Source organism: Topomyia yanbarensis, chromosome 3, assembly GCF_030247195.1.
Source record: "Topomyia yanbarensis strain Yona2022 chromosome 3, ASM3024719v1, whole genome shotgun sequence".
In the NCBI taxonomy this organism is placed as follows: domain Eukaryota; kingdom Metazoa; phylum Arthropoda; class Insecta; order Diptera; family Culicidae; genus Topomyia; species Topomyia yanbarensis.
Genome location: NC_080672.1, coordinates 236,730,940 through 236,739,194, shown reverse-complemented (window position 1 = coordinate 236,739,194; position 8,255 = coordinate 236,730,940). Strand labels below are relative to the sequence as shown.

The following is an 8,255-nucleotide window of genomic DNA, read 5'->3' as shown; positions in this document are numbered from 1 at the left end:
TGCCCTCTATCACTGGTGATTTTGATCTGTGGTTGAATTTGATAATTGAGAGGGTGATCACGGCATGATTCTATCTGCAGCGAGCAATTCGGAAAAAATCAAGTGAGCATTATCAGCCATAATTGCGATTTGATTTAATTCTTGGATCAATGATCATTATCTATTTTCGAACATTATGGATATGTTAGGGGTGTCAATGAGCCAAGCTGAAATTTTTTTCAACTTTTAGGGAAAATGTTTCATATTGAAGGGCAAGTTGAGGGCTGTTGAAAATCAATAGTTTTGAACATTTTCAATGCCCAGGGGGGTCCGCCGATGTGCCAAAATGGAATTTTTTTCAACTTTTTGGGAAAGTGTTTTATATTGAAAGGCAAGTTGAGGGCTGTTGAAAATCAATAGTTTTGGACATTTTCAATGCACAGGGGGGTCCGCCGATGTGCCAAAAAGGGAATTTTTTCAACTTTTTGGGAAAGTGTTTTATATTGAAAGGCAAGTTGAGGGCTGTTGAAAATCAATAGTTTTGGACATTTTCAATGCACAGGGGGGTCCGCCGATGTGCCAAAATGGATTTTTTTTCAATTTTTTGGGAGAGTGTTTTATATTGAAAGGTAAGTTGAGGACTGTTGAAAATCAATAGTTTTGGACATCTTCATTGCACAGGGGGGTCCGCCGATGCATCAAAACGGATTTTTTTTTAACTTTTTGGGAAAGTGTTTTATATTGAAAGGCAAGTTGAGGGCTGTTGAAAATCGATAGTTTTGAACATTTTCAATGCACAGGGGGGTCCGCCGATGCATCAAAATGGATTTTTTTTTAAATTTTTGGGAAAGTGTTTTATATTGAAAGGCAAGTTGAGGGCTGTTGAAAATCAATAGTTTTGGACATTTTCAATGTGCAGGGGGGTCCGCCGATGCATCAAAATAGAATTTTTTTCAACTTTTTGGGAAAGTATTTTATATTGAAAGGTAAGTTGAGGGCTGTTGAAAATCAATAGTTTTAAACATTTTCATGCACAGGGGGGCCCGCCGATGCATCAAAATGGAATTTTTTTCAACTTTTTGGGAAAGTGTTTTATATTGAAAGGCAAGTTGAGGGCTGTTGAAAATCAATAGTTTTGGACATTTTCAATGCACAGGGGGGTCCGCCGATGTGCCAAAATGGATTTTTTTTCAATTTTTTGGGAGAGTGTTTTATATTGAAAGGTAAGTTGAGGACTGTTGAAAATCAATAGTTTTGGACATTTTCATTGCACAGGGGGGTCCGCCGATGCATCAAAATGGATTTTTTTTCAACTTTTTGGGAAAGTGTTTTATATTGAAAGGCAAGTTGAGGGCTGTTGAAAATCAATAGTTTAGGACATTTTCAATGAACAAGGGAGTCCGCCGATGTGTCAAAATGGAATTTTTTTCAACTTTTTGGGAAAGTGTTTTATATTGAAAGGCAAGTTGAGGGCTATTGAAAATCAATAGTTTTAAACATTTTCAATGCACAGGGGGTCCGCCGATGCATCAAAATGGAATTTTTTTCAACTTTTCGGGAAAGTGTTTTATATTGAAGGGCAAGTTGAGGGCTGTAGAAAATCAATAGTTTTGGACATTTTCATTGCACAGGGGGGTCCGTCGATGCATCAAAATGGATTTTTTTTCAACTTTTTGGGAAGGTGTTTTATATTAAAAGGCAAGTTGAGGGCTGTTGAAAATCAATAGTTTTGAACATTTTCAATGCACAGGGGGGTCCGCCGATGCATCAAAATGGATTTTTTTTCAACTTTTTGGGAAAGTGTTTTATATTGAAAGGCAAGTTGAGGGCTGTTGAAAATCAATAGTTTTGGACATTTTCAATGCACAGGGGGGTCCGCCAATGCATCAAAATGGATTTTTTTTTTCAACTTTTTGGGAAAGTGTTTTATATTGAAAGGCAAGTTGAGGGCTGTTGAAAATCAATAGTTTTGGACATTTTCAAAACTTTGATGTGTCAAAGTGGAATATTTTTCAATTTTTTGGGAAAGTGTTTTATATTGAAGGATAAGTTGAGGGCTGTTGAAAATCAAAAGTTTTGGACATTTTCAATATACAGGGGGGTCCGGCGATGTGTCAAAATGGAATTTTTTCAACTTTTTAGGAGTGTTTTATATTAAAGGGCAAGTTGAGGGCTGTTGAAAAACAATAGTTTTGGACATTTTCAATGCACAGGGGGCTCTGTCGAAGTATCTAATTGGGAATGTTTTCAACTTTTTGGGAAAGTGTTTTATAGTGAAGGGCAAGTTGTTGGCAGATAAAAATCAATTGTTGACATTTTAAATGAGCTTGGGGTTTGTCAATGCATTACAAATATTAAATAGTAGGGGCTTTTGATAAATGTTTAAGCAAAGGAGACAGACCTCGAAAAAATTTTCAAAGCAGATTTGTTTTTAAAATGATGATTTTTTCACTATGTGAAGGACGAGGTTCTATAATTGGCAAAATAGTAAATCCTTCCTGGAGCATATTTTTCTTGTCTTAGAGATGCAAAATTAGCAAAAACCAAAAAAATCATTTATTTTAAATTTTGCGCTGGAAGACCCCCTTAAGGGAAATTTTTACGAAATAATCCGAAAGGATTACAAGGCTATGTCTAGGGACGATAGAAGAATATTTTAATAGCTTCGATTTATTAAAAAGAAAGAAAAAAATATTAGAGGCGTGCGCCCCGCCGCAGCCGATTGTCTGTAAAAATTAGAGGCGGCGCACCTCTAAAAAATATTTCCCGAACCAAGAGGCTGATTAAAACGGGTTTTCACTGTATTGTTATATTGGTAACGCGTTAAAGGTATATATCAGTTCTATATAGATATTTGCGCAAGATTTGTAAGACAAACTTTGTAATAAGGTGTGTCTTTTGCAATACAGCTCAAACTCGAATACCCTGGGGCTTTGATTTTCCGTGGTAAATCATTCGATTATTCGTATACTAGAAAAAAAAAGAAAATAAATAAGTAAGCTGGGGGTCATAAGTTTTTTGGCTCCACTATAATTCACGTGATGGTGTCACATATCAAAGCTAAAGTTTCTTTTAACTTACATTCAAGTTAGAAGAGTGAGCGTTGTGCTTCCACAAAGAGATCTTTGTCCTTGCCCTTATAGCATCATTGCGTTGACCAATGTTGTACCGGATTCTCAGGTGGTCATAATGCATGTAGTCTTCGCAAACTCTCCAACCCACGTTTGCCACCCAGTAAGCATTTTTATAAATATTTTGGAAATGCAGCTACACTAACATATTTACAGCACTATTTAGATGAATAAAATGCGCAAATATTGGATATACAGACAAAAGTGGAGGCTATATACAGCACATGCTAATTTTTGTCATAATTGATTGTATTTCTGCATTAGTTACGACATAGTGTCGAGCTGGCATGATTAACTCTACACTCGTATACGAGTTTTGTATATGAGTTTTTAAGACGCACTAGTAACGATAAAATTTGTATATATACTACTGCTACGATTTATGTTGGACACCTGTATATGACACCTGGTTAACTGGGTGGACACCAGCGAAGGACTACCAAAGGTTACGTCGATGATAGATTCCCGGCTAGCTCAGCAAGAAGTACTGCTGGCTGCGGGGCTACGTTACTTAGCATCCATCTTTGCTTGATCTAATAATACCAAGAATTATAATCACCTCCAGTGACTACCGAATGTGGTTAACCCTTTCTTGAACAACTTTTTTCTACCGCATATAAGCTTCCAAAACTATTTATCTTTAGAACTGTTGGCGTCAGGAAACGCGGAAAACCTGTTTTAATCAAGATAGGTGCTTCTCTCGCAGTGCTAGAAGTTGCTCAATATTTACCTTCCGATGCTTAATACAATTCTCCTAGAATATTCACAATAGTCTAATTGCATGGGAAACGTAGACGAAGGCAGTCTAAATTAGAACGTTTCATCAGTTTTCAATAGAGGTGTGCGCCGATGAAAAATGTCGTTGTCGGCGGCGTAGGTGTGATTTGGGCCGGCGGCGGCGGCGTATCGGCGTGACGCCGTTTGCTAAAATCATCGGCGGCGGCGGCGGCGCAAAGCGGCGTGGGATATTTTTTGATATGGATGGAAAGTAGTAATTTGCTCAATCATCTTGCTATGTTGACTATTGTGTCTGCGTGTGTCAAAATTAAACCAAATATTGATGACGTAGCGGTGTCATCAGCTTTAAGCATAACACTGTTTTTTAACCGGGAATTAATTTTATTTGAGAAAATGGAAAAAAAAATAAAAGTAAATATCCAAAATTGCGATTACTAAAGATAAATTTAAACAACCGCTCCTAATGCTTGCAATGCCAACCGTTACGAATATCGATGCTAACACAGTTTCAGAAAGCAAAGTTTTATGCCATTCATTTTAATAAATATTCCTCTGAGATAAAATAACAATACCTGGTCTTCAGTCTAATTTCTACTTCTGCCTGAGCCAGACCTATACAACCGAGTGAAGTGAAATAGAATTTATTAACCTGATACTTGGAGAAATTTCTTTATGCTGAGAATGTGGATCGATTATTCAACTAAAAATCACGGAACTATTAAATAAACCACGCTTTGTCCCCATAACATGCAAATTCCTACGCGCATGTATTAACATCAGACGCCACATCGTGAACAATCCTTGCGCAATACAAAGATACATATACAAACGAGAATGCATCTCAGCGAATTGCCGACTCATCGACGATATACCTATTTGAACAGTGATCTCTATACAAACGGTTCCCAAATTTGTGACAGTTGTTCAGGACATAATGACAACTGCTAAACAGCATCCAGCACCCCAAAATCAACTGTTAGCACTATCGGTGAGGATAAAAAGGGGACATTGCTCACGCGCAAGTGCAAGAAGCAAGATTCAACATCCGACCGTCGGTACCAATACAGCTTAAACTATGCAGACCTGGACGTCAGACATGAGAGAAGCAAATAATCCCAAAGATACAGCAGACAAGCAGTCAACTGTATCCCCACCGCTAAAGAAGGTCTCCACTCTCAATAGAAAGTCACGAGCACGAGATTCTGCGGATAACCAATAATGTTTTTTGCTGAAATATTGAAATAGAAATTAACGGGACGTTTTCTGGGCCACTCTGATCGTTTGATACACCGCACTCAATATTTTGTCCACGTATATCGTTGGAAAAAATCCTTAGCATGATAAAATTACAAAATGGTGCGGCTTCCAATACTGGTTAAACATCGAATCACTTTCGAACAATAGGCCAATATGGTATGGTAGTTTCGATTGCGGCAAAGTTCTACTGTATCGATTTTGTAGACTTTTTCGGTAAATTAAAGGAAAAGAGAAACAAAGGATAAGAAAATTGAAATGCGGATTTTTCTAGAGAGAACCAGTTGTAAACGTACAGAAAACCTTCCATTATGCTGACAGAAGTATGTTTCACTGGTTTACGTACCAAGTTTCATTTCGGCAGACTTTGCAGCCAGGTTTTAGGAATGTGCAGTACTACTGCATGGCTAGTGTTACGAGGCTACTGACTACTAAGAATCCTTCCTGGCGGGGGCTGGCTTATACGACGGGTGGCTTATACGACACCAACGCCTTACCCTCTGAACTACCAGACCAAGGTTAATAGTTAAAAGTCGTACGGCTTGAATTACTATATCGAAGGCATGACGTGACGTGAGTTAACTTTCGAGGCCTGCTTTCAACATCGCCAGTAGATGTTCAGCAATCGCTATACGAGCTTTGCTTGCGTGCAAATTTGAGTAGAATGGTGATTCACGCGTGCGATGGTAATTTGCAACGTATTTTTATTTAAATATTTATACAGATTTTGTAGAAACAATTGTACTGGCTTATATGTCGGTTCATTAAGTTTTAACTGTTTCTAACCATGAAAAAGTGACATCATTCGGTCGATATGCTATCTAATTCCGCATGAGCCAAATATGTTCTTGCACTAAGTAACTTGTGTCTTTAACTACTGAGAATTCAACAGTAGGGAGTATTATGGTTTCCACAGACTGACTGTTGATTGCTGCGATCCGGATGACTATGCGAGTAGGAAGTCAGCAAAAGTATTGTCCAGGCTATTTTATTATCATATCGATTGATTGATTAGTAAAACAAGAAACGCTTAGAACAAGTATATTGCTTAACTTCTGAATATCTTAATACCTTTTACCGACCTATTCGGCTGATATTCGCTTGTCCAGTCTTTAAACAGCGGAACACTATATAAATTCACAGTTCATAAGCAAACCGCTCGCAGATACGGTGACAGTTTAATTTCTTGCTGAATTGCCGTGCGGTTCGAAAGCAGCTTTGTTTCCATATGGACTACAATATGCTGCCTCAAGATTGGTAATGGTAAGAATCACACAAAACTATTACAACCAATAAGATTATCGTAAAGTAAACCAAAATTCTTTCACTCAATACACATTCAGGTCAAATTGTTGCTTCGCAATGAGAGGATCAAATGATTTCCGAATAATTATTTATTCACAATGAATAATAAAAACTTCCTAGGATGACAATGATATGTTATAAGCATATGCTATATACAATTCAGAGCGCATAACTTACGTTTAGTATTTATTCCTCTTCTATTCCTCCTATATTTGCGTTCGCAACTTATTTGTGACTTCGTGTCAATTCTGCAATATTATATTGCAATAATCCTAGTATTTTTAGTATTAAGTTTCAATGATATTACCTTCAGCAGCGTCACTAGTGACCTAATCGTGACTGTGAAGTGCGTGAATTAGGTTCTGTTAACTACAATATGAAAATTTGCTAATTTTATGGAGTTATACAAAAGCAGTTTAGTGGGAAACTAACCTCGAATTAGTTACAGATTGTTAAATGTGAATTTCTATCACCGATAATGATCACAGCTGCTTTACGAGTTAATACATCTAACGCGACTTGCAAATTGCAGCGTATAACTGTGTTTTAAATACAATTTCAAATAAATCTTTATAATTTATAAATCGAGTAAGCTTTTTATAATATAATCTTCAGCACACGCGGATTGGCTTTCTTCTACTGGTTGTCGTTTCATACCAGCGCGATCGAGTACACGGTGGGTCTCCTGTCATGATCGTTAAGTTGATGGGTTTTTTAGATCTGGTCGTCTCGATGAGGCGCGTGACCCATTGGGTAGTTTACAATGGACTCGGCGCGAGTTTAAATATGATCGGCGGCGCAGCACAAAAAAGGCAATCGGCGCGCTGACCATTTTTTCCTAAAATCGGCGGCGTGTCAAAATCATCGGCGGCGGCGGCGTGGCGCGGCGGCGCACAGCTCTAGTTTTCAATAATATTGCCAGACTATGAAGATATGATTAAATTTCATTTTTCACCGTCAACAGAAACTGTCCCTGGTAGCACTGCTTCAGCAACAACCAATCAGACTAAATGTAATAATTTCTGTGCTACTGATAATACTTATAACTGTTAGTGCTGAAATCAAAGGTAATAGCCCCAGTTATAGGCCTTACTTGTCGTTGTGAAGATACGTTGTCTGAACTAAAAGTTAGAGCCCTTTAAAACGTGATTGTTTATCAACAACACGGGCATGAAGGGGTTAAAGATGCCATTCGAATTCTGAGCAGTATTTAATTGAAATCAAGAGCTACATAACGTCAAAATTTCATCACAATGTTGCAAGGGATAATGGAAGAAGAGCAATATTGTTCAAATTTCACTGAAACTCTGGGCAGGATATTCATCAGAATTTTACACAGGGTTTCATTGTAAATATGAGCATGATTCTATCGACTATCAGTAGCTTGAATAAATCATAATCTTCAGTAGAATTCTATCTTGAGAGGGATTCCACCAGACCTCTGAGAAGCTTTTCTCTAGAATCCTGCATCAAAATTCAGAGCAACAAAACGTAGAAATACGGATAAGCATTCAATCGAAATTATGAGATAGATTCCATTGGAATCCGATCAGAATACTGAAAAGGATCCAAACAGAATCCTGAGAAGCATGTCATCAATATCCTAAGAGAGTGCCGGTCGAGCAAAGTCGGTATACTGATATTTTATGGGTCACAAATGCTTGCAGTATCCAATATATGTATTGCGAGAAAAATGTACTTTAAGTTTTGAAACTGATGCATATTTGGCAACACTGCCCTTTAAAACTAGTATTTTTTCTAGATTCCTTGAACAATTTCCTTCAAAAAGCATCTCGCTGATTGATTCTAGTGAAACAGTGCCAGAGACATAATCAGAAAAATAAACGA

The 8,255-nt window shown here is 37.6% G+C and overlaps 1 long non-coding RNA gene across 1 annotated transcript; it reads right to left on the bottom strand.

Moving 5' to 3' along the window:
- Positions 1-6,296: 6,296 nt before the first annotated feature.
- On the bottom strand, positions 6,297-6,918 carry LOC131689717 (uncharacterized). Its single transcript, XR_009305460.1, has 3 exons — positions 6,840-6,918; positions 6,715-6,746; positions 6,297-6,655 (listed from the first exon to the last, which is right to left on the bottom strand). It is a non-coding gene; the product is annotated as an uncharacterized LOC131689717 (long non-coding RNA).
- Between the last annotated feature and the right edge of the window lie 1,337 nt (positions 6,919-8,255).